This window comes from Rattus norvegicus, chromosome 2 (genome assembly GCF_036323735.1).
Source record: "Rattus norvegicus strain BN/NHsdMcwi chromosome 2, GRCr8, whole genome shotgun sequence".
NCBI classification, from domain to species: domain Eukaryota; kingdom Metazoa; phylum Chordata; class Mammalia; order Rodentia; family Muridae; genus Rattus; species Rattus norvegicus.
In genome coordinates, this window is record NC_086020.1 from 192157584 (window position 1) to 192180966 (window position 23383).

Below are 23383 nucleotides of genomic sequence, written 5' to 3' on the forward strand. Positions count from 1 at the left end.
CTCAGCCATCCCAATCCAGCAGTGAAAGCCTGGAGGTTCCCTAGAGAACCACTAATGTTGAATCCACACAGAAAAGCCTCAGAAGCTCCAGCGCAGCCTGAACTGACCTCACATGTGCTTGTTCAGAAGAGACAAGGACAGACAGATGCACCCACACTGCCATCTCCTCAGGTCCTGTTCATCTGGGCAGCCTGTAGGACGGTGAAGCACACACTGAGGGTGGGTCCTCCCTGTTTTGATTAAACCTCTGGAGAAAGCCCCTACAGACCTGTCAGGAAAGTGTATCTTGTAGGCGATTCCAAATCCAGTCAAGCTGATAATCGAGACCAATCACAACACTTGGATTTTGTTGCAACTTGGTTCATTTATGGTTCGGGTGTGTGCCCAGCCCTCTATGCAGGATGCAAGGAGAAGTAGACCAGTTAAGAGGCAGAATCTAGTGAGAGTTGATTGGGTACTTGGGGTGTTGCCTCTGAAGGAGTCGAGACAGTTCCCCATGAGACCTGGATTTAGTGTTCTAGAAAGAACCCTGCCCTCTTCTCTAGCTTCGTGTCCTGCTCTATGATCTTTTCTCCTGCTGTGTGGTGCCATTGCCCCTGAACCTCCAGAGACGCCAGTTAAACATACCTCTTTAGAGTCACTCATCCAGCCTTGGGTATTTCTTTGTAGTGATAGAAAACTGACCAATTTAGCGTATGAAAGAGAAAGTAGTTGAGTCAGTAGTCATTAAGGCTGGGGACATAGGTGGCGAGTAGAAAATGTGGCCCAAGTAAACCAGGCATGGTGGCGCGAACCTGTAACTCCAGGAGAATCAGAGTTTGAAGCCATTTTCAGCCACAGAGTTAGTTTGTGGCCAGCTTGGGCCACATGAACCCCTGTCTCAGAAAGAAAATTTTAAAAAAGTAATTAGGCATCAGGCCTGGACTTTCCTAATCAAACCTATTTTGGGGATGTGTCTTCTAAACAACAAAGATAGGCAGTTGCAAACCAATTTGTACAGCATGGCTCCTGCCTGGAGGACTATGTGACAGTTGGGAACGATTTACTCAATTAGATGTTGGGAGTGATTTACTCAATTAGATGTTGGGTTTCTTTTCCATTTTGTCCTTGACCCTCAAGAGGAATGTTTAAAACAATTATGGAGACTGGAGAGATGGCCCAGACATTAAGAGCACATATTGCTCTTGGAGTGGACCTGAGTTCCTAACCACTTGTAACTCCAGCTCCAGGAGATCTGTCACCTCAGGCTTTCGTGGGTTCCTGCGCGCGCATGCGCACACACACACACACACACACACACACACACACACACACACACACTGAAAACAGCAAAATAGCAATTTAACACTATATTCCAGGAAATAATTGATTACTCATGCATGCTAAGGAAAAGAAAGTAAGCTGTAAGTTCCCAACTTGAGTTTACAGGATTCAGTGTGCAATCCCAAGTAGTGATATGTGGAGTTGAAGAAGATGTAGGAAGGCCAAGCAACTTGGGTTAGTATTTAGAAAAAGCCCAAGCTGCGTATGTAACTAATCCTTAAATCCTTGCCTGACCTTGGCACAGTTTCCTCCCACTGCTGACCCCTTTGGTCTCAGCCTCAGTGCTTCTGTCGCACCTTCTATTTCTACCCTCCTGGGATGCCTGCTTACCTACTGAGGTAAAAAGCTATCCAGTGGTTGGTGAGGATAGGACCAAGGAAAGAGTAGAAAATTCTAGAGTGTCTGATCCCTGTCTTAACACACAACAAAGGCATTATTCCATAGACTGAACTATGTAGCTCACCCAACCCTGACTTCATTCTTGTGGCAAGCTTACAAGATAAAACGAATTATAATCTGAAAAACCTTTGGTGTCTTGTGTCCTGCACGACTTGATCCTGGAAATCTGACCAGGGTTTTGGGGGACGTGAAGAAAAACAGACAAATGTACAGAAGAGCTGGGATCAGGCGGGTTCTGCTTGCTCTAAAGGAGCACACCTATGGGGTTGGGGATTTAGCTCAGTGGTAGAGCCTTGCCTAGCAAGCGCAAGGCCTTGGGTTTGGTCCCCAGCTCCAAAAAGAAAGAAAAGGAAAAAAAAAAAAGGAGCACACCTACGATGAAACCCAGAAGCAGGTGAGGGGACACTTCGCTAGTCTGGTGGGAAGTCCCTGTAGGTGAGCAGTCTCTCAGGTTGGAGAAGGAAGAAGCTGCAGTTGCTGGTTTTCACACACTGGACAATTGCTAATAAACATGAATATTTGCATGCATCATCAGCATTTGCACGTGAACCAGGGTAAGGTTTTGCCACTCTAGGGACTCCTTGACACCGTTGTGCACGGCTCAGCCAATACACATTCACTTAGGCCTTCAGCTGCTCTTCATGTGTTCACACAAAGCGTCCTCTACTCCCTGCAGGTGAGCATGGAGTATAAACAAAGATAGCAGAAGGACAGCCTCCCCCACAAATAGAGACAAAGTGTGCTGGCCACCAGCTTCCTGTCAGCAACTGACCCTGGTAGCATCTCAGGTGTTTGTCCACTAAAGGCTGAACAAGGAAAGCCAGTGTTTCCCACCTCCCTGGAGGTCGTTCAAGGCTGAACTACTAAGATGTCCACATGCAGGTTTCTTTCCTCCCTGGGCTTCCGGCTGAGCATAGACCCTTCAGCTCCACAGGGCACCTCGTTCTCAAGGGCTTCATTCCTGAGCTAGGTGAGTTGGAAAACAGCTGATGCTTTGCCATTTCTCACTGGGGATGACCACATGCTTTTTCTTAGGAAAATGAATTATGTTTAGAAACATTAGCTTGGAAAAAGAAGCTATTGATCTCGGTATTGAGACAATTATGGAAGACCAGGTGAACTAAGGTGACCTACATGTGGGAAGGAAGGAAGACAGAGGCAAAGAAGGAGGAAAAACATAAATGAGAAAAATTGAGAGAAAGACCCAAGAGGAGCAAAGGACACACAGGCTAGTCTTGTGTCCAGGAGGAGCTGTGTGCTGGTTAGTTTTATGTCAACTTGACACAAGCTAGAGTCATCTGAAAGGAGGGAAACTTGAGTGAGAATGCCTCCATAAGATCCAGCTGTAGGGCATTCTTTAAATTAAGGATTAATGGGGGAGGATCCAGTCCATCATGGATGGTGCCATCCCTAGGTGGACAGTCCTAGGTTCTACAAGAAAACAGGCTGAGCAAGCCATGAGGAGCAAACCAGTAAGCAGCACCCCTCCATGGCCTCTGCATCAGCTCCTGCCTCCAGGTTCCTGCCATGTTTGAGTTCCTGCCCTGACTCCCTTTGCTGATGAACAGTGAGTGCTGTGGGAGTGTGAGCTGAAAAACCTTTCCTCCATACCTGCTTTGGCTATGGTGTTTTATCGTAGCAATATTAACTCCAAGACAAGCTATGACATGATGTGAGCTGGCGAATGAGCTTTCCTTTTGCCCAAGTCACCTTCTCTTGTCTTTCATGGCATGGGGTTAGACTACTCTCAGAACTTCTCACACCAGGAAGATGGTGATAGTCCAACATAGGCCTCTGGCCTTCCCTCTCACTTGTTTTAGGACTATTAAGAGATTTGGAGCCTGTACTAGAGGGAAGCTCATGTAAAAAGATTTTCCACCTCCTTATGTCTGTGTGGTGCCTAAAGCCACAGAGCCAGGGAATCTCAGCTCATTCTCCTCTATGTAAAGTCTGAAGAGCAGCCACCTTTAGACTTTTAGAATCAACTGCTGCAAATTTCTGGGCTTTAGAAGCCTAACTCGGTCTTGACTTTAGTAACTTCTGTGGTATAATTCTTCCCTGACAGCTTTCTGTGCAGCTCCGTCTTGCAAACTTGGTCCACCCCCGCCCCCATATCTTCCTTTGAAGCTGCCACCACCCCTCCATTTGGCAATCCAATCGATGTTTGCACTGTGGGGCTGTTTTCTAGTTAGAAGGAGGTAAGATGTCTCTGACAAGAGCAGTTGCTAACACAAGCATAGGACAGAAGGAGGTAGAATGGATGAATACATTAAACCTTGGGGAAGTGCAAAAGAAAGGTGAATAATTACTGCTAAATGACTCAGGAAATAACTCATGGGAATTTTACCTTTGCTGGGCCTCTGTGGACAGGCTTCAACAGGCAAAGTGAGAAAAAGGCACGCTCGGCAAAAGGAGTGATGTAAGACAGGCTCGAAGCTGCAAAGCTGAGGGCAGGTGAAGTCCTGAGCACCCCAGCCCTCCAACGCTGCATCTAGAACTTGGGATGTCACTCTGTAAACAATGGCAGACTAGCAATAGCCTCCAAGAAGGGACTGGAAGGGAACGGTCAGTGTTGATCAACTCATGATGACCCAGGAGGATAATGAACAGCTCTGGGAACGAGCCTGACCAGCATGGCCAGGGAAGAGGCTGTGGGGAAGGGAATGGGTGCAATGGTTTAGGCCGCTGTCCCTACAGCTTGACTAGCAGTGAGATGTGTAAAGCAAATTCTGGGAGCCTGATTCAGTAGACATGGTGGCCATTGGTTCCCCAAGCCTGGCATCCACAGTCCCCACCAGAGTCCCATCTCATGAGAGGGTGTTTTGTGCTCAGTTGAATATGAAACTTGGAGGCTCCGGACAATGAGGAATTTTACGTTGGGCCAGATGGGAGGCCAGCCAGGATGGAGGGAAAAGCTGGTTTGGAGTGGCAAAAACTCTTGCATGTGGCCTGTACTGGGTTGAGCAGTAATAGGTCTCCCCTTGCATCACACAGACAAGAGCCCTTTACCTGTAGTCCCCACTTTACTCTGAGGAAACCAGGAGGGATCAGGAAACCAGCCTGGGCTCATGCTCCCAAACATCAGGCCTAGGTAACACCCTGTCTGCCTCTGACTGCATGTGTAAGAAGACAGTCAGGAAGCTGGCAAGACAAGCCCGGTCAAGTCTGGCCCATTCCCACCTCTAGTCACAGGTTTGTTAATTTACATCCTTTTATTCATGGGCTAAGCACATATCAGGAGTTGATTATTCGGCAGAAACTGTGCTAGATTTTTAGGAAAGGAGAAAAATAACATTTCTTCTGCTATCATCAAGAATATTCTAAAAGTAAAGCCAATACGAGAATAGACAACTAGAATGGGGTAGAGAAGGGCCCTAAGCTGCTGTCAGGGGTGAGGAGGGGGCTGAAGTGTTTCTGAGGTGATGGACAGACTCCGTCTGGAAGGAGTGGTTAGGCTAAGGCAAACAGGGGGAAAGGCTGATGCTCTCCTCAGGAGAGCCAGGGCAAAGGCAGAGGCGAGACTGAGGAACAGGGAGATCTGGGTGAGCTCCACAAACAATGCTTGTTCCAAGTGCAGGAATGGGGCAAGAGAAGGATCCACTAACAGTCAAGGAGCTTGGAGTTCATTTTCTAGGCCACCAGGAGCAGTTGGCAGCCACAGTCCTTAGGCTGGGAACAGGGGTCTGACTGGACACCTATGGTTATAAAGACACCACTGAGACTGTGGACAGTAACTTCATTACTCAGACCTCTGACCAGGAATGGCATATTTACAATACCCAACTCCTTCTGAGAATTTGACTTTAGGAATAACCAGGGGAGATGAGCTTAGAGCCTCCAGAATATTCTTGTGGTCTGTGACTTTTATATACTGGACTTTGGGGTCTACAAGATATCTATGCTATCAGGTAGCCAGAATGTTCTTGGGTAGGCATGGGCTTTGGCACTTTGGGACTAGAATCAGAATAGTTGAAGCCAGTTATGTAACTGTAGCGTTCCTGGTGACCAAGAGCTGTGAGCCTCCTTAGCATGTGATTCCATATACCAACACTGACAGAACCAAGCACATTCCCATCAGCTCCATTGGGAGGAATGCCTGAAGGTCACCTGGTCGCTGCACTTTGTCCCACGTGTCTTTTCCATTTGCCAAGGTGCAGTAACCTGGAACCAGACTCTTCTGAGTCTCTGCTAATGAGTCAGAAAGCCTGAGGCAGGCCTTGACTCTCTGAAATAAACCACACTCTACCATGTAGAAGAAACCGGAGGTTAGGAAAACATACAGAACCTGACATTTCATCCTGGGGGTAGTACATTTGTTAGGGTTTCTACTGCTGTCATGAAACACCATGACTAAAAGCAACTTGGAGGGGAAAGGATTTATTTTTTCTTATATCGTACAGTATGTCAACCAGGGAGGTCAGGGCAGGAACTCAATGCAGGAACTGAGGCAGAGGCCATGGAACACCTGCTTACTGGGTTGCTTTCCACAGCTGACTCAGTTTGCTTCATCCCCCCTTTCTCCCTCCCTCCCTTCCTTCCTACAGGGTTCCTACAGGGTCTCATCATGTGACTCTGGCAGGCCTAGAACTTGCTGCACAGACTAGGCTGGTCTTGAATTCATAGGGATCCACCTGCCTCTGTCTCCCACATTCTGGAATCAAAGGCACGAACCACCGTGCCCATCAGCCTGCTTTCTTATACATCCTGGCTCTACCTGCCCAGGGATGGCACCACTCACAATGGGCTGGGCCCCACTCACATCAATCATTAATTTAGAAAATGCTCCAGAGGTTTGTGTAAAGGTCAGTCTTATGGAGCATTTTCTCTGTGGTCGTTCTCAGATGACTCTAGTCTGTGTCACGTTGACAAAAACATAGTCAGGTCAAGTAGGTTCAACAGAACAGGCTGCAATGATCAGTCTTGGAGATTGCTGGCAGATGTCTCTAGGTCATCCAAAGCCACTGTGCCCTTTCTCTTGTGGCCTGGGGCTGGGGTACTCTTGCTTGGTTATCCCTTTAGTGTCCAACAGAATATTACATTTCCTTACTTTCAGGTTTTCCATGAACTTTATCCTCTTTTCTCTCCCTCCAATTTGTTTCTTTTGCCAGATAGTTATGATGACATTGTATCATTTTTAGGTACTGTGAAGCAAAATTTATCCTGCACAACAGATGTGAGTTTCCAGTTGTTCTAGTTTGCTATCTGTTACTGTGATAGACACTATGACCAAAACCAACTTGGAAGAGAAAGAGCTTATTTGGTTTACATATTCCAGCCACAGCCCATTACTCCAGACATGTTGAACAGGAACTCAAGCAGGAGCAGAGGCAGGAAGCAAGGAGGAACCCGCTTACCGGCTTACTCTTCAGCTTTTACTCAGCTACCTTTCTCATACAGCCGAGGGTCCACCTATGCACTGGCTAGTTTTGTGTGTCAATTTGACACAAGCTGAAGTTATTTCATAGAGAAAGGAACCTGCCTCCCTTGGGGAAATGCCTCCATGAGATTCAGCTGTAAGGCATCTTCTCAACTAGTGATCAAGAGGGGGAAGGGCCCATTGTGGGTGGTGCTGTCCCTGGGCTGGTGGTCTTGGGTTCTATAAGAGAGCAAGCTGAGCAAGCCAGGGGAAGCAAGCCAGTAAGTAACATCCCTCCATGGCCTCTGCATCAGCTCCTGCTTCCTGACCGCTTGAGTTCCAGTCCTGACTTCCTTCAGTGATGAACAGCAATGTGGAAGTGTAAGCTGAATAAACCCTTTCCTTCTCAACTTGCTTCTTGGTCATGATGTCTGTGCAGGAATAAAAACCCTGACTAAGACAACCTGCCTAGGGAGAGTCCTAGCCCCAGCCAGCTGGTCCTCCTACATCAATTAGCATGCCCACTGGTCAGTCTGACGGAGGCCTTTCTCCAGTAAGGCTCCCTCTTCCTAGATGTGTCAATGTGACAGTCATGGTTAGTTATCGCACCAGTGGGCTCTAGAAACAAAATATGCTACATAATAGCTACTCAAATAACCTGCTGTGATACAGTGGGAAAATCAGGCTTCTCACCATGGACGTCATCCTTGACAGGAAGCCTAAGAGTCAATTTCGTGTGACTCTAAGCTTTTGCACAGCCTTTCCCCTGTATCCAATCTGTAAATGAGAAATTTAGCGAATGTGATAGACACTTAGTAAAGGATGCTTACTTCCCCCTTGCTGTGACAATGTATCTGACAAAAGTAGCTTCAGGAAGGCAGGAAGGATTTAGCTTGGCTCACAGTCTGAAGGTACAGTCCATGGTGCTGGGAAAGGCGTGGCAGACAGCAAGGGGCAGCTGGTCCCACTGCACCTCCAGGTGAGAATGTTCCCCATAGGAGCAGATGTTTGAATACCCCAGTGGGTGGCACTGTTTGGGTGGGCTTAAGAGGTGTGGTTTTCAGAGAGAAGGTGTGTCACCAAGCTTTGAAAATTTTAAGCCACACACCATTCCCAGTTCTCTTTCTCTATTTCGTGCTTCTGGTTTGAGATGGGAGCTCGCAGCTTGCTGCTGCAGCTACTACGTCTGCTTGCTGCTTCTCCACAGTAATAGTGATGAGCACCGACCCCTCTGAAACTGCAAGCCCGAGAAACCCTTCCTTCTGCAAGTTGCTTTGGTCAGGGTGTTTTATCAGAGCAACATGACAGTAACTAATACAGAAACCAAGATGATGGAATTTTAGATGTATTATCGACTTTTTTATGAATTAATAATGGCTCCTTATTTTAGATAGGAGTGAAAGATACCATACAGGCAATGGCATGATGTTTGTTTTAAGTAAAGTATTCGAGATATATGACTCTTACAGTCCAGAACGAAGTGGAAAGAAAAAAATTAACTATGGGAGGCAGATCCTTCTTATTTATCATTATAAATTTGGCCTACAGAGGGATCCCATTTACTCCGAGGGTCTGGCATAGAGGGATGTCTGTGGAAGCCTAGTGTCGATAATGTGGATTAGTGCAGAGGAGGCTTTCCAGAAGGGAAAAGGAAAACCACAAAAGATCTAAGATCTTGGGTCAGAATGGTCTATAGCAACATGGCCATCTCCTGGGTTTCATTCTTTTTCTTTCTGCATTTTAATAAGTGAAAAATCTTAGCCCCACATCAGACCCACTAACTCTCAAGTTGTATGTTAGCAAAATTCCTTGATAACTCATGTGCTCATGAAAGTTGGAGAAACACTATCCTGAGTCATGTATGTCTGTTAATAAAGCGGCTACATTTTCCACCTCTGAAATCTCCTGTGATCAAATGTAAGATTTCATGCAGGGTCCCCTGAGAGCAGAGATCCATGCATCAATCTGTGGTAACACCTACACCACTTCCCTTACTAATGGCCGCTCTACCATCCATTCCTGGACCCCAGCCACACAACATCATCCCTGCCATGCTTCCTAATTGGTAATCTGTCACCCATGACCTTGGCCAGATGGTGTACTGCCTTGGGACCCCTGGCCTCATCAGCTGATTCCACACTCAGGCAGAACCATATTACAAAGAGAGGCTAATGCCTGGAGCCTGCATGGAGATGGATGGGCCCCCAAAGATTGCACCATGCAATTAAAGGGAAAGAACTCTATTAAGAATTTTCAGGAGAGGCCAAGGCCCTCTATAGATGGGGGTCACCAGTCCTACCATTAATCTAGTTTTGCTTTGTCTTCCAAATAGAAAATACTTTACATATGAAGAACTATGAGGGGGCAAAGGGGCAGCTGCGGGGCGCTTTAGGTCCATTCATAGGAATAGAAGTTTCTGCTTCGCTCCGTCTTCCTATGGCAAAAAGGAAGGAAGGTGTGCTTCAGTGAATGCCATCCTCCCTTTTGAGCAGAACCAATTTGGGAGCAGCCTCTGGGTCCTCCTCATGATTAACTTTTGTTCATGCATGCGGCTGTAATGAATATTGATTTTGGCGACGGCACCGAGCCAGTCTGAGGAATTTCACACTTAATGTCTCAGTCAAGATGAGACAGGTGGTATCCCTTCCGTCTCAGGGAACTGGCTACCACCACAGCCTCTTTGGTGGAGCATCCCAGGAGAAAGCGTTTCCATATTCCTCAGTATTTGCCACCAGCTGCTTGAGGATCCAAAGGGTGGAGCTGAGGAGTAGGGGACCGAATGGGGGTGTGGTTTCCAGCATGTGCTCTGGAGTCAAATTGCTTGAGTTCACAATTTTTCCAGCTGTGTAGCACTGAAATTACCCACTGTGTGCCTCAGTTTCTTATACGTAGAATGGGCAGTACATATAAAGCACTCAGTATTGCGCCTGGCACAGAGTGGGTGCCCTAATATCACGGACCATGGCCTGCCCAAAGATATGCTGTCCTCTTGCACTAATCCTCCAGACAATTGAGTGCCTTATAATTCAGCTCTAAGGTCACACAGGCTAAGGGCAAAGTTAGCAGTGAGTGCCCATAGCCATAACCCCTAAACACTCTCACTGCCAAAACTCAGGGACTGTGGTTCCCAGGATTTCTGTACTTAAAATCAAGACAGCATTTTGGTTCCATGGTTTACTAAGCAATTCACAGAATTCACTGGAAATGCTAGGCAAATAACGTCTTGTCGTGTTAAATAAAAATTAGAGCCAGCCACTGTTTTAGAAAGAGCCTCTGCACCAGGCCAAACACAAAGCAGACTAAAAATCACAATGGCGTCACTCATATTAAAGTTCCATGTTGTTTCCATGCTGTGGTTAAGCTGTCTAACTGACCTCAGGGGATATTATGGCAAACAACTAGTTTTACCTACTGTGATAATGAAGCTCCCCCTGCCATAGTCCTTAGTACAAAATGTAACCCAGCCAGACCTGGTGACGCTGGCATGTAATACAAGCACTTAGAAGGCAAACCGGGGGGATTTTAAATTCAAGGTCAATTGGGTTGTGCACCAAGATCATGCCTAAAACAGAAACAAATGTCAGATAACACACACACCACAGATGAACACACACCTAGCACACACACACACACACACACACACACACACACCACACAGACACACACACACACACACACCACAGACACACACACACACCACAGATGCACACACACACCACACACACACATACACCACACACACAGAGACACACACACACACCACAGATGCACACACACACACACCACAGATGCACACACACACACCACACACACACACCACAGATGAACACACACCTAGCACACACACACACAGACACACATACACACGCACACACACTCACACACCACAGGAAAGGGGGACACACACACCTGTGTACAAGCTTGAGCTTGACATTTCTGCCTCAGTTTCCTTGCTTACGTGGGAAATAACTAACAGCTGATGGTTTTCCTTAGATTCTCTTCCCCACAGCCCTTCTTTGTGTGTGAAACCAACCTCTTTAAGTTGGCCCTGTGAAGTGTTGTTTGGTTCTGGAATTAAAAGTAAAGTCTATTAGATTTCTAAATGGCTGTACTTTGGTCCTTTGACAATGACGAAGAGCTTTAATTCCCAAACAGCCAAATGGAAGAACACAGCTCCAGAGGACTCATGGTTCCTCACTCTCCTGGGAGGCGGGGCTGTCAATCTTCCCGCATTTCAATTGCAGTCAGCAACTGGAGTTCCTACCTAGGCTTCCATTACATAGCTGTGATTGACTAAATCATTGGCCATGGGGTTGAACTTCATCTCTGGCACCCCTGCTCTCCTCAGAGGTGAGGATGTAGGGTTGAGAAGTTTGGTGCCTCTGGCTTGATTCTTCCCTCCCTTGAAGTCATCTAAGATCCCATCTTGAGCCATGTCATTAGTATAAACTTAGGAGTGATCAAATGATCCGAGGCTTCTACGGAAACAAAAGGCACTCTTAACAACTTAGAAAGGTCCATGGGGGTCTTATGATCCATGTTGGTGTGGGTTGGGGTGGGGTACTGGAGAGATAGTCTAGCAGTTACAGAGGTTCAGAGTTCAGCTCTCAGTGCCCACACAGCACAGCTCACAACCATCTACGAACTCTTCAGGCACTCCACTCATATGCACGAAGTCACACACCACACACACACACGCACACTCTATATCCACAACACATACCATACATACACAGAGAGACCATTCCCCCACAGACAATACCCCACAACATATATAACTCCCACACCACACACACCGTGTGCACACATACATCACACACACACACACACAGACACACACACACACACACACACACACACACACAGAGACACACACACACACACACACAAACACACAGAGTCTCAGTCAGAGTTTCTATTGCTGTGATAAAATACCATGGCCAAGAGCAACTTGGAATGGAAATGGTTTATTTTGCTTACACTTTCACAAAGCAGTCTATCATCAAAGGGAGTCAGGGCAGGGACTTAAAGTAGGAACTTGGAGGCAGAAACTGGAGCAGAAGCCATGGAGGAGTACTGCTTACTGACTTGCTCCCCATGTCTCGCTCAGTCTGCTTTCTTATGTACCTCAGGACAACGAGCCCAGGGGTGGCCCTACCCACAATGGGTTGGGTTGTCCCACATCAATCATTTTAATTAAGAAAATGCTCCCACGGGCCAATCTGGATGGACATTTTCTCAATTGAGGTTCCTTTTCTCAAATGACTCTAGTTTGTATTAAATTGACAGAAAGCTATCCAACACACACACACACACACACACACACACACACACACACACACACAGAGAGAGAGAGAGAGAGAGAGAGAGAGAGAGAGAGAGAGAGAGACACCAGGGGCAAAGAGCTGTTGTGTTATTCTTGACAAATATTCAACGTCTTTATTTTGAGTTGGGTCCTGCCTTAGGAGTAAGAGAGGAATGGTCTTTTCAGTGGTTTTCCTTAAGCTCTCATTCCAGGAGGAGCCCAGCTTTACTCCCAGGAGAACTGCCACCAGGTAACTCCCACTGGGTTATAGCCAATCACGTTTCCCCACAGTTGGCCATTTTTTATAGATCCTAAGAAAAAATAGAGTTTCCCTGGGTCTGTTGGTCTTCAGTTTGAGGTCTCATCATATGACACCATGAGCCAACACATTTGCCACACTTTTTGTTAGCCACCTCCTGTGACAGGTGTGTTGGCCCTTCTGGCCTTGTGAGGAGGAGGCATGGGGCCCCTCTGAATGCACAGTGCTATCTTTAGACTTCCAGCATTCTTAAAGTTTGACTGCTCTCCCCACCTCACCCTCGGAGAGGCAGCACACGATGTGTGTGACACTTTTGTTTATTGATGAGGATTCCTGGAAAACTAACTCTGGTAGTACACAAATTTCTTTTGTAGCCAAGAATTCAAGAACACATCTCTTCTGCAAAGCCAGTGAGTTGGAATTCCTACTTTCCTTCAGGGATAAAGGAGGGAAGCGGGGAGGGCAAATAAATCCCGCTCTGCTATTATGTGGAGGATCACATCCCCTGTGGACCAGCAGGGCGTGGTTTTCATTCTGGGCCAACACCAGCCTGGGTACCTGGGGAATAAGGGTGCATTTTAAAATTAGCCCATGCAAAAATAAATAATGAGGAAAGAAAATGCTGTGTTCAAAAACAAAAACAACTGGTGATGCCCTTCAGTGGTAAATAAAGCTTAGCCTGTGCAAGGCCCTGGGCTGGCTTCTCAACACAAACACACAGACACACATGCACAAATACACAAGAGGGAGACAAAGAGAGAGACACACAGAGAGACAGAGGTGGAGAGGCAGAGATAGAAGCAGAGATAGAGAGACAGAGACAGAGGCAGAGAGAGATAGAAACTAAGAGATAGAGAGAAACAGAGAGACAGAAACAGAGACAGAGAGAGACAGTGATAGAGGTAGAGATAGAGAGGCTGAGAGACAGAGGCTGAGAGAGATAGAAACTGAGAGACAGAGAGAGACAGAGATGGACAGAGCCAGAGAGACAATGACAGAAAGACAGAGTATGTGGAAGCTGATGAGGTCGGCCTTTTGTTAGTCCCCTCTGTGACTGTCCCCTCTTTGCTTTCCCTTTGCTTGTGTGCATAATTGATTGCCGACAATACAATGAACTTGACCATTTCCGAAAAAGCATGTCACCAAGATGGTCAAGCTGTGCTTCACTGAACTTCCAAAATTCCTCATCAGTTCTGAGTCATCTCCCCCTTTCAGAGTCCATGTATCCCCAGTTTTCTGAGCTGGCTTGCTGCATTAGCCACTGATGGCTCTTCTCCCAGGGTCTCAATGTGTTTCCTTATAAAACTTTCTTGGGTGATGCTAGTTCCTAGGAGATCCTGTAGTAATCTTCCTTTTAAAAATGTATTACTGTTATGTGTGTGAGTGCTTGCCTGCATATATATGTCTGTGCACCACATTTGGGCCTGGTGGCTGCGGAGGTAGACGGGGCTATCAGATCCCCAAGAGTGAAAGTCACCGATGTTGCAAACTGCCACATGGGTGCTGGGCATGGAACCCCTGTCCCCTGGGAGGACAGCCAGTGGTCTTAACCTCGGAGTCATCTCTCCAGCCTCATGATAACATGTAAAGGATATCTAAAACTCTTCCCCAAAATGAGCTTTTCCTTTTCTTAAATATGTAGAAACCTGTCTTAGTTACGGTTTTACTGCTGTGAACAGACACCATGTACAAGGCAATTCTTATGGGACAACATTTAATTGGGGCTGGCTTACAGATTCAGAGGTTCAGTCCATTATCATCAAGGTGGGAACATGGCAGCATCCAGGCAGGCCTCGTGCAGGAGGAGCTGAGAGTTCTACATCTTCATCTGAAGGCTGCCAGCAGAATACTGACTTTCAGGCAGTTCTTGACCATTTCTGAAAAGACCCTAGCTAGGATGAGGGTCTTAAAGCCTACACCCACAGAGACATAACTGCTCCAACTGGGCCACACCTTCTAATAGTGCTACTCCCTGGGCTAAGCATTTACAAACCATCACAAAACCTAAACATCTTAACTTCATAACAGTAACCGTTCCTGAGTCTCTTCTCACAAGAGTGCAAACATCAGCGTGAACTCTAGAGGAAACAGGATCTGTTAGACACTTTCCAAGAAAGAGAAAAGGACAAGTCTGCAGGTATCTGACTTTGGCTCAGCCATGGGGAAGACCAATGTCAAACCCACCCCCTAACCCCCCCCCCAAAAATGTAAGGGATGTGCTTCCTTCTCCTCCCCATCGTTGCAGCCTGAGTCCGCTGTATTTGAATTTCACGCAAAGTCAGTGAGATTAGTCTTGTACGGCGGCCCACACAGGTGGGTCACTCTATACATTTCACAACAATCAAATGTGCTTCTTTCTTCGTCCTTTTTATATTTTCTTTTTCCAATCTAGACTTATAAATGTAGTCATTGGAAGGAAAAAAAATAACCTAAGCCTTTGGGCCTAATGTAGTTTCTTTTTTTTTTTTTAATTTGTTTTTTTTTTTTAAATAAAAAATGACATTGGCCTGACTTCTTTTGTCTGAATAAAAGCTTAAGCTCAGTGTAAAAGGGTTGCATGTGCTGAAATGTTGCCCAAGGATATATGTTATTATTCCTCCCCCCTTGACCAGCAGGGTCTCCTTCTCTTTCCCTTTCAGCCTTTTGTTTGAACAGATGGGGTTGGGGAAGCTGGGGAAAGAAAGGCATTCTGTTCTCATTAACTCTCCCCATACACAAACACAACCTGGGCTTCAGGGACTCAGAAAAGGGACAGCTCCCACTCCATTGCCTTTGAGACCCCAAGTAGGAGATACAAAGAAAGCCCTGCTGAGGACAGACATCACCATATCAATGCGACCGCTAACCAGAGAGCTGGCATTTATGGATGGTTTTAGAAATACACTCAAAACAAAACAAAACAAACAACAAAAAACCCCACCCATGTCTCTACCTAACACAGGACACAGGCAATCACTATTTAAAAAAAATCTGAAAAATATACTTTTTTTCAATGTATTATTTTCAGACATTCTTTCATCGTGTATAACGTTATCTTACGAGTATAGAAGTAAATGTGCAGAGACAGATGACGTTACTCTGTGGACTAGTTGGTTATTTCCCCTTATATGTAGTAGAGTTAAAAACCTCGAAGATGAAGAGCTGGAGTAGTGCGAGCTCCTTCATTTCAATGTGATATAATAAAAACTATGATTCCAGTTCTCGGTGTGAGTGATCTTGTCCATTGGAGCATTCCTGACCAAGAAAACGAAGTCACAAAAAGTTAAAAGTATGGTCTGAATGTTGAAATCGCCCCCTTTCCAATCCTTCTGAAAGTCTGAGGAGTCCATGATATTTTGAAGAAAAGGATAAGGTTTCAGAGAATGAAACGAGATTGTCTGTCCTGGTGAGTTAATTCACAGGGTTATAGAGTTGTTGGTCCTCTTGATTTTCTGTCTCTGCCTATCCTCACTACTGGGATGAGGACACTTGGGGGCGGGGTGGGGTGGGGGTACTTCTCATGGGTTGGGGCACATGAGCTTCCAATCTCACGTGCGTGTCCTCAGGAAAGTAAGGAAGAAGAGAGCCCTGCTCAGGAGAGAGACATTTATGCTTCTAGTCCCTTCTAACGTTAGAACACATGCTGAGAAATGAAGTGTATCCCAGGGTTTCAGAACAGTGAAAAATCCCCCTTCCCAATACACACAAAACGGACGGCCTGGCCTCTTTCATTTTTAGTTTTAAAACTGTATGTTTGTGTTTATTTGTTTATTATTTCATATGTGTGTGAAAGAGTATGTCTGTGTGCAGGCGTGTAGGGGGAGTGTATGTGTCAGTGTGTGTATGCCTTTGTGCATGTGTGTGTTTGTGTGTTTGAGATAGAGAGGCTGGGAGTGTGTGTGTGTGTATGCATGTCTATGTGCACACATGTGCACATGTGTGTGTGAGTATGTGTGTGTGTGAGAGAGAGTACGTCTGTATGCTTGTGTGTCTGTGTGCATGTCTATGTGTACACATGTGCACACGTGTGTGTGAGTGTGTGTGTGCATGTGTGTGTGCGCACGCGCATGCATGCGCGCACGCGAACATGCACCAAAGCTGGACTCAGAGCCCAGCTTTCTGGAGCAGCACCTCTCTTTCCTGTAGTGACTCAGAGACAGCTCTGGCTGTCAGGCTGGCACAGCAGGCATTTTACCCTCTGAGACATCTCTCTGGCCATGCTTGGCCTCTTTATTGCTGGGTCTCCAAACAGGACTGGGATATTTGTCTCAAATGACAAAGCTTTTCCAGAGGATAATCGATCCTTCGAGTTGCATCAAACATATCTTGGCATTTGTTATTATTCAGGTCAGGTTACTTTCCTGACATAATAAGTCCCCAGCTCGAGTTTGTGATCAAAAGGAGACAGAGGACAATTTTTATCCTTTGTCAGCAATTGTTAAACCATGAACTCAAGGCTCCAAGTGACCTGTTAGAAATGAAACAGTCAACTTCCCAGATGACCTCAAGTGGTGGTGTGCTCAGTGCAAGCCGCTCAGGCTTCGCTGGTATTGCTTCCTGCTGAATGGAAAAAGATGTAGACTCAGACTTTTGCTAGGCAAGCCGGGTGTAGGCTCACAACGCTTTCAGGGTAGCCAGCTGAGGGCAGATGTAAATTGGACAAACAACTGCACAGAAGAAAGGCCAGTGATTAAGAGGCGGCTCATCTCAAGGGGAGGCGTCTGGCAGGGCACAGCAGGGTCGGGGTGGGACTAGTCCTGTTTAATACTTTTATCACCTATCTGAAGGGGGAAGGGCAGCCACATAAAGAGGGCTCTGCATTGGCTGCCCACCACAGAGGAACTGCAGAAGGGGAGGAGCAGAAAGGGGATTACAAGGTTCCACAACCAGGAAGGGTGGTTAGAAAGGCCCGAAAGCCCAGGGGTGGAGATTGATGCTTTCAGTGTAGTAGGGTGCAGTGTTGTTGCAGGGATTTGAAAGTGCCCTTGCAAGGGTCTTTAGCACAGGCAAACTCTGGGGTCTGCTTGCTGGGAGACATGTGTTGTCTTAGGTGTCTGAATAACAAGGTAAAGATATTTTTGTGCCCAGGACTGTGAGACTGTGTTGGTTGGGTTTTATCAACTTGACCAAACCTAGACATCTTGGGGAAGAGGGAATCTTAAATAAGGGAAATGCCTCCATCAGATTGACCTGTAGGCAAGTCTGTGGGAGCATTTTCCTGATTCGATGGATGTCGGAGGATGCAGCCCCTTGTGGTAATGCTACTCATGGGTAGGTAGTCCCAGATGTTGTAAGAAAGCAGGCTGAGTAAGCCAAGGTGAACAAGTCAGCAAGAATTCCTCCAGCGGTTTTACTTTATTCCTGCTTCTAGGTTCATCGTCCTTTGAGTTCCTTTCTTGACTTCTCTCAATGGTGGAGCATAAGCTAAAAGTTGTAAGTTGAAATAAGCCCTCTCCTTCCCAAGTCGAGTTTGGCGATGGTACGTTAACACAGTAATAGAAACCCTAAGGCACTGTCATCATAGGACCACTGAATATTGTTGTAAAAAGATGGGGAAGGGGCCTAGAAAGATGGCTCAGCTGTTAGAAGCGCCTGTTGCTTTTGCAGAGAACTCTAGTTCAGTTCCAAGCACCCATACTATGGTTCCCAACCATCTGTAACTCTGGCTCCAGGGCATCTGATGCCGTGTTCTGACCTCCTTGTGTACCAGGCATGAATTTGGGACACATGTATCCATGTAGGCAAAACACTCACACACATAAAAATTTAGCTTAAACTTTATTTTAAAAGAAAAAGGGAATTTAAGTTATAATCGCTGAGTTCATGAAGGTATTCAGCGAATGGTGGTCGGGATATTAGTGAATATCCCCCCGGGGGGATTCCAGGCTCTTGTGTCCCCAAACAAGGAGTTGGATAAAGACACATGGACATTAGCAGGGGCTGCTTATTAATAGATGGCACACCTACATCCAAGAGGAAGACATGGGCCAGAGTAAAGAAATAGTTTAGTAACTCAATTGCAATGCTGTCCAAAGAATGGGGTCTTATATGTCACACATCTGTCTTTTGAGGTCATCTGCCAAACACAGGATTTCTTGATCATGCTCTGTCTTCTATATGGAGTTCTACATACAATTTCATGCATCACATGTCTCATTAGCATCTTAAATCTTCACCCAGGGAAATATGCTTTGTTTGTAATGAGTCACAGGTCACCTTCAGACACAAGTGTGCCTCTGCACTGCGCCAGTCAGTTCTCCTTAGCCTGGGCAAAGAGGGCCAGTGAGGCGTAGGGACATGGAGGAACGGGATGGAGGAAAGCTGCAGCCTTTCTCTTTGCCAACCAGGTTCTTCTCCTCTGTCAGTTATACAGCCTTTGTGTAATATCTTCTGGAGCTCACCTGGACCTCTTTTGCAGTATTCTCCTGCCTCAGTTGAAAGCACAAGGAAGACTGGAAGGCCTTGGCTCTAGGCCACGGGTACCCACAAAAGGTCATTTGTAGACACACAGCTCTTTCTCTCCAGAGTCTGGCACTCAGGATGGCTTGGTTCCTTACATGTACAGTTTGGTCAAATCCTCTCTGAAGGAATTGTGACTCATCAGTCTGGTCTTTCTAGGGCTCCAGATTCCCAATGTTCCATATCTGACTACTACTGCCCTGCTCTGAAAGAGTTTCTTCTTTACATATTCACCTAAGAGAGGTTTTCAGCAACATGTTAGACCGCCTGTGCTCATTGCCCTGTGCGACTCCCAGTTGTAACTCAGGGTCCTGTCTCCCAAACAACAGATAGTTCCTTAAACAGTTTGATCTGCTGTAAAGTAGACTACTCACCAAGATCCAGCCACTCGCTGTAGGCATTCTCTTTGGTTGCCTTATGACAGTGATGAAAGTCACAGCTGTCTCCTCTTGTTGCTTTAGGGGTTAAGTGGACACATCCAAGTGGCCATGGCAGCATAGCAAGAGACAGCCCAGAACTGCAACCTAAAGAGTCCCCCTTAATCTTTTAGGGACCTTGGCTTACGTAAAGCCAGATTGTTGCCTTTGCCTGAGAAGAGAATTCTGAGATGAGCCAGCATGAAGTAGAATCAGACTTAGTGAAAGACATTTTTTAACATAGCTCTTAAACACAGGGGTTTGTAGACCTTCACAGGGAGGAGAGTTAAGTGTGACCTTGAGCTTGGGTATGGACTTCTCAAAGGAGTGTCTTTCTTGTCACAGCGCTGACTATTGTCCCATGGGTTTCTAAAAGACTCCTCCTGTCTCTACCTCTATTGTCATTTGACTGTTGAGATTATATGGTGGCTCCAAAGGTGACTTAGATGACATTACAAGCAGGTAATATAAAACCAGGAACCACTGGGGGACTAGGACCTGTCCTGTAACTGCGAATAGTGTTTCTGGTGAGTCTTAGAGAATTAAGGTTTACAGCTTGGGGAGAAAAAACAAGCCTTGAATAAACTTTAATTGCGTGTGTTGGAGTTCTTGATTCCTAACAGGACATAGGCTTCAAGCAGACTTTGGGGTCCCCGTGTTTTTCTCTGCCTTCCTACCTGCATTACAAGGCTTTTCCCAGTGTCTGGGCACATGGCAAGAGCTTAGTGGGTGTCTGCACATCTTTCCTGTTGGAAGAGGCTCACAGCCACACCCTGATAGCACTTTCTGAAAGCGGCCTTAGAAGTATTCTCTTAAAGTTTGTTTGCAATGTGACACAAGCTCCAGGAAAACTACCTGTCACACAGAAGGGGTATTTTCTTACAGAAGCCCCATGAGCCCTTTCACCTTCAGTCAGGTGTTGACACATGCAACTCCATTACCTCACGATAAACTGCTTGTTCCATACATTCTTGGCCCTCCAATCTCAACCCAGCCTGTCCTTCCACTCCTCTTACTCCAAGCCTTCACAGAGAGCCTTCTGGGTACAATGATCACCTGCCATTTTCCCAGCCCCCAGGGCGGGTTAACTGTTCCTCCCTCCTCACAGCATTGGGCTTTATGCCTCTTTGGGTTATCCCATTGTGCATAGTAAAGGCCAGCCATTCTTGTTAAGACACATGGCCAAGCCTTTCGGTCACCCTCTTCCCTCTCCTGGGTCCCCACTATGAGAATGCCTGTTTATCTGTCTCTATTTTGAGAGCTCCTGGTGTGGTACTGTTATCGATTTGTTGAAGATTTTTAATTTTTATTTATGTGTGTGCCTATGTGTGGGTATGCACACACGCACACATGTGATGATGCTTTCAGAGGCAGAAGGGTGTGGGATCCCCTGGAGCTCGAGTTACAGGCAGTTGTGAACTGACAAAGGTGGGTGCTGGGAATCAAACTCAGGTCCTCTGTAATAGCATCGAGAGCTCTTAACTGCTCCGTGATCGCTCCAGCACCTGCTTTTGTGTTCTGTTCTTTTTATTTCTTATTTTTTCTTCATGATGTCTCCTATAATCCAGGTTAACTTCAAATTCGCTATTCATCTGAGGATGGCCTTGAACTATTTCTGCTTTCCGAAGGCTAAGATTACAGGCATTCACCACCATGCCCAGCTTGTTACTAAAAATTTTAATTCAAAAGTTTGGGTTCCAGCAACTACCATAGGGCTACACTTGCTTGCCTATCCCTGACTTGCCAATTAAGGAGATGGGTAACAGTAAGAAACAGAGAGGATTTGTTCAATGTGGACACTTAGGACATATGAGTACATAACAGGATCCAGTGTGCCCGAGTCTACTTTCAGGGGCTTCTGACTGGGGTTTAGGTTTAAATAGAGGACAAGAGGACAAGTTATGTATAACTAAGCAGTCTTGGTCAAGGTGTGGCCTTGCCCATAACTGACCCTCATTGCTTAGCTCTGGGATTTTAGGTATTTCAAGATGGTCGGAAGTTGATAGACAGCTAAGCTATTAATTGCTGAGGCAGCAGGCTTGCCTTCGTGGGTACTTGGCCTATTTGGTGAAATGAGAAGAGTCCTGAGAGGTTTCACTCTTCCTGGAGTTCAAGGTGACTCAAGAGGGAAAAGGGACAGGGGTTTGGGGACTTAGCTCAGTGGTACAGTGCTAGCCTAGGGGCACAAGGTCAGCTCTGAAAATAAGTAAGTTCTCGGAGGCCAACAGGAAAGGGAAAGGACGGCAGCGACAGCGTATCACTGTGACTCAGTCTAAGTGCAGGCATGAAATGAAGGCAGATACCAGCATTCTAGTTGCCCTGTAGGTCTGAATGGAGTCAGAGCTTTTATGCAAAAGCAGCATCCTCAAGTGTCTGTTTCAAGACGTCTGATTTACCAGAGTTCCAAACCTAAAATTTCTCTCGTGGAAGTGCCTCAGAAGTGTTTTCTGAGACTTCTAGCTAGAATGGTTAAACTCCTGAGCAGAAGAGGAGAAAGCCTGAGGAAATCCAAGGATACCCTTAGGAAAGGGCGGATCTGAGGTCTAGAGACAGAATCTGGTCTGTACACTCCGCCCCCTGTTGGACAGAGAAAGAACTGCAAGTGGCTTTGAGTACGCAGGGAACCGGATGCTGGCTGCCTAAGTGAATTGAATGGCAGCTAGCCCAGCCTAGGAGAGGTGCTGGAAGGAGGCTCCGGACTGTAGTTCGCACTGGATCTCCCCTCTGCCTTCCTCGCAGGAGTCCACATCTGTCCTGGGACAGGCACACAGACTGTGTAATCAGGCTCAGCTGGTAATCAGGGAACTGCTAAACAGACGCTAGACTAAATTATCTCCCTGTCCTAGACAAAGTGGCCTTGCAGATGAGGGTTAAAACCAGACAGGGTAGAAAAAACAAAGGAAGAAAGTGGCAGCTGCTAAGGAACACCTGGCCAGTGGCCGGCTCCCAACTGTCTGCATTCACCCACAGAGCCTCCGAAGCCAGGATGGGTTACCAAGGGAAGAGGGGGCTTCCGACCAATGGCGTTTAGTGCCAGAATCATTGTTACAGGAGGAATAACCTAGACCCACAATTGCAAGAGAGGAGAGTTGAATCAATTTTCTGCAAATGACCAGCTATGTAAATGTGCGTGACATCATGCCTCAGTTTCCTCTTTTATTCACCGAGGGGGCTGTGCTCCCACTTTCAAGATAGAGATGGTAATAGCTTCCCCCTACCCCTTTCCCAGTATAAAAGTCCATTTCTATTTATGCACTTGTGACATTGGAGGCTCAAGAAGGGACTTTGCAAGTGTTGCTAGAAGGTTCCAACTTCACAGGGGTGATGGGGGAAGGGGAGGGGACTTAGGAACAATAGAGATTGTGTAGAAGAGGAACAGCTCTGATGTTTGGAGGGAGACATCCCTGGCCTATTCAGTAGGTGACTGGGTACATGGTGTTGAGCCAAAGTGAGCTGAGCATGCTGTTGTCCTCACAAAGCATCCTATCACTGGGGGCTGGGGATGGGGCGGGGACCAATGAACATTGAGCAAATGCTCACACAGTGTAAAACTGCCCCTGTTCAGTACTAGGAAGAAGGGATGGGAGTGTCTCTGGAGTGGACTTGATCCAGCTAGGGAAGGCCATTGAGAAGACGGCAACTATGCTGAAGGAGAAGACAGGTGGGCCAGCCAGGTGGAGAGAGGAGGACAGGAGCGTCCCATCTGCTGGGGGAGCACAGCAGCTGCAGGTGGGCGGGGCTTGTCCTCCACTATGTGTTACTGTGTGGCTCTGCCTTAGCTGTACTATCTACCTAGTTTATAACACTCGGGCTTGAGGCAACTGAATACAGAATTGAAAACAAAAAGCTAGCAGTAAAAGATTTCTGAACACACAGAGACCAAAATC

General features: G+C 46.5%; 1 pseudogene; it reads left to right on the plus strand.

The window, feature by feature from the left end:
* The first annotated feature begins 11385 nt into the window (after positions 1 to 11385).
* Dnajb6-ps1 (DnaJ heat shock protein family (Hsp40) member B6, pseudogene 1) overlaps positions 11386 to 23383 on the plus strand; it is a 28285-nt pseudogene continuing 16287 nt past the window's right edge.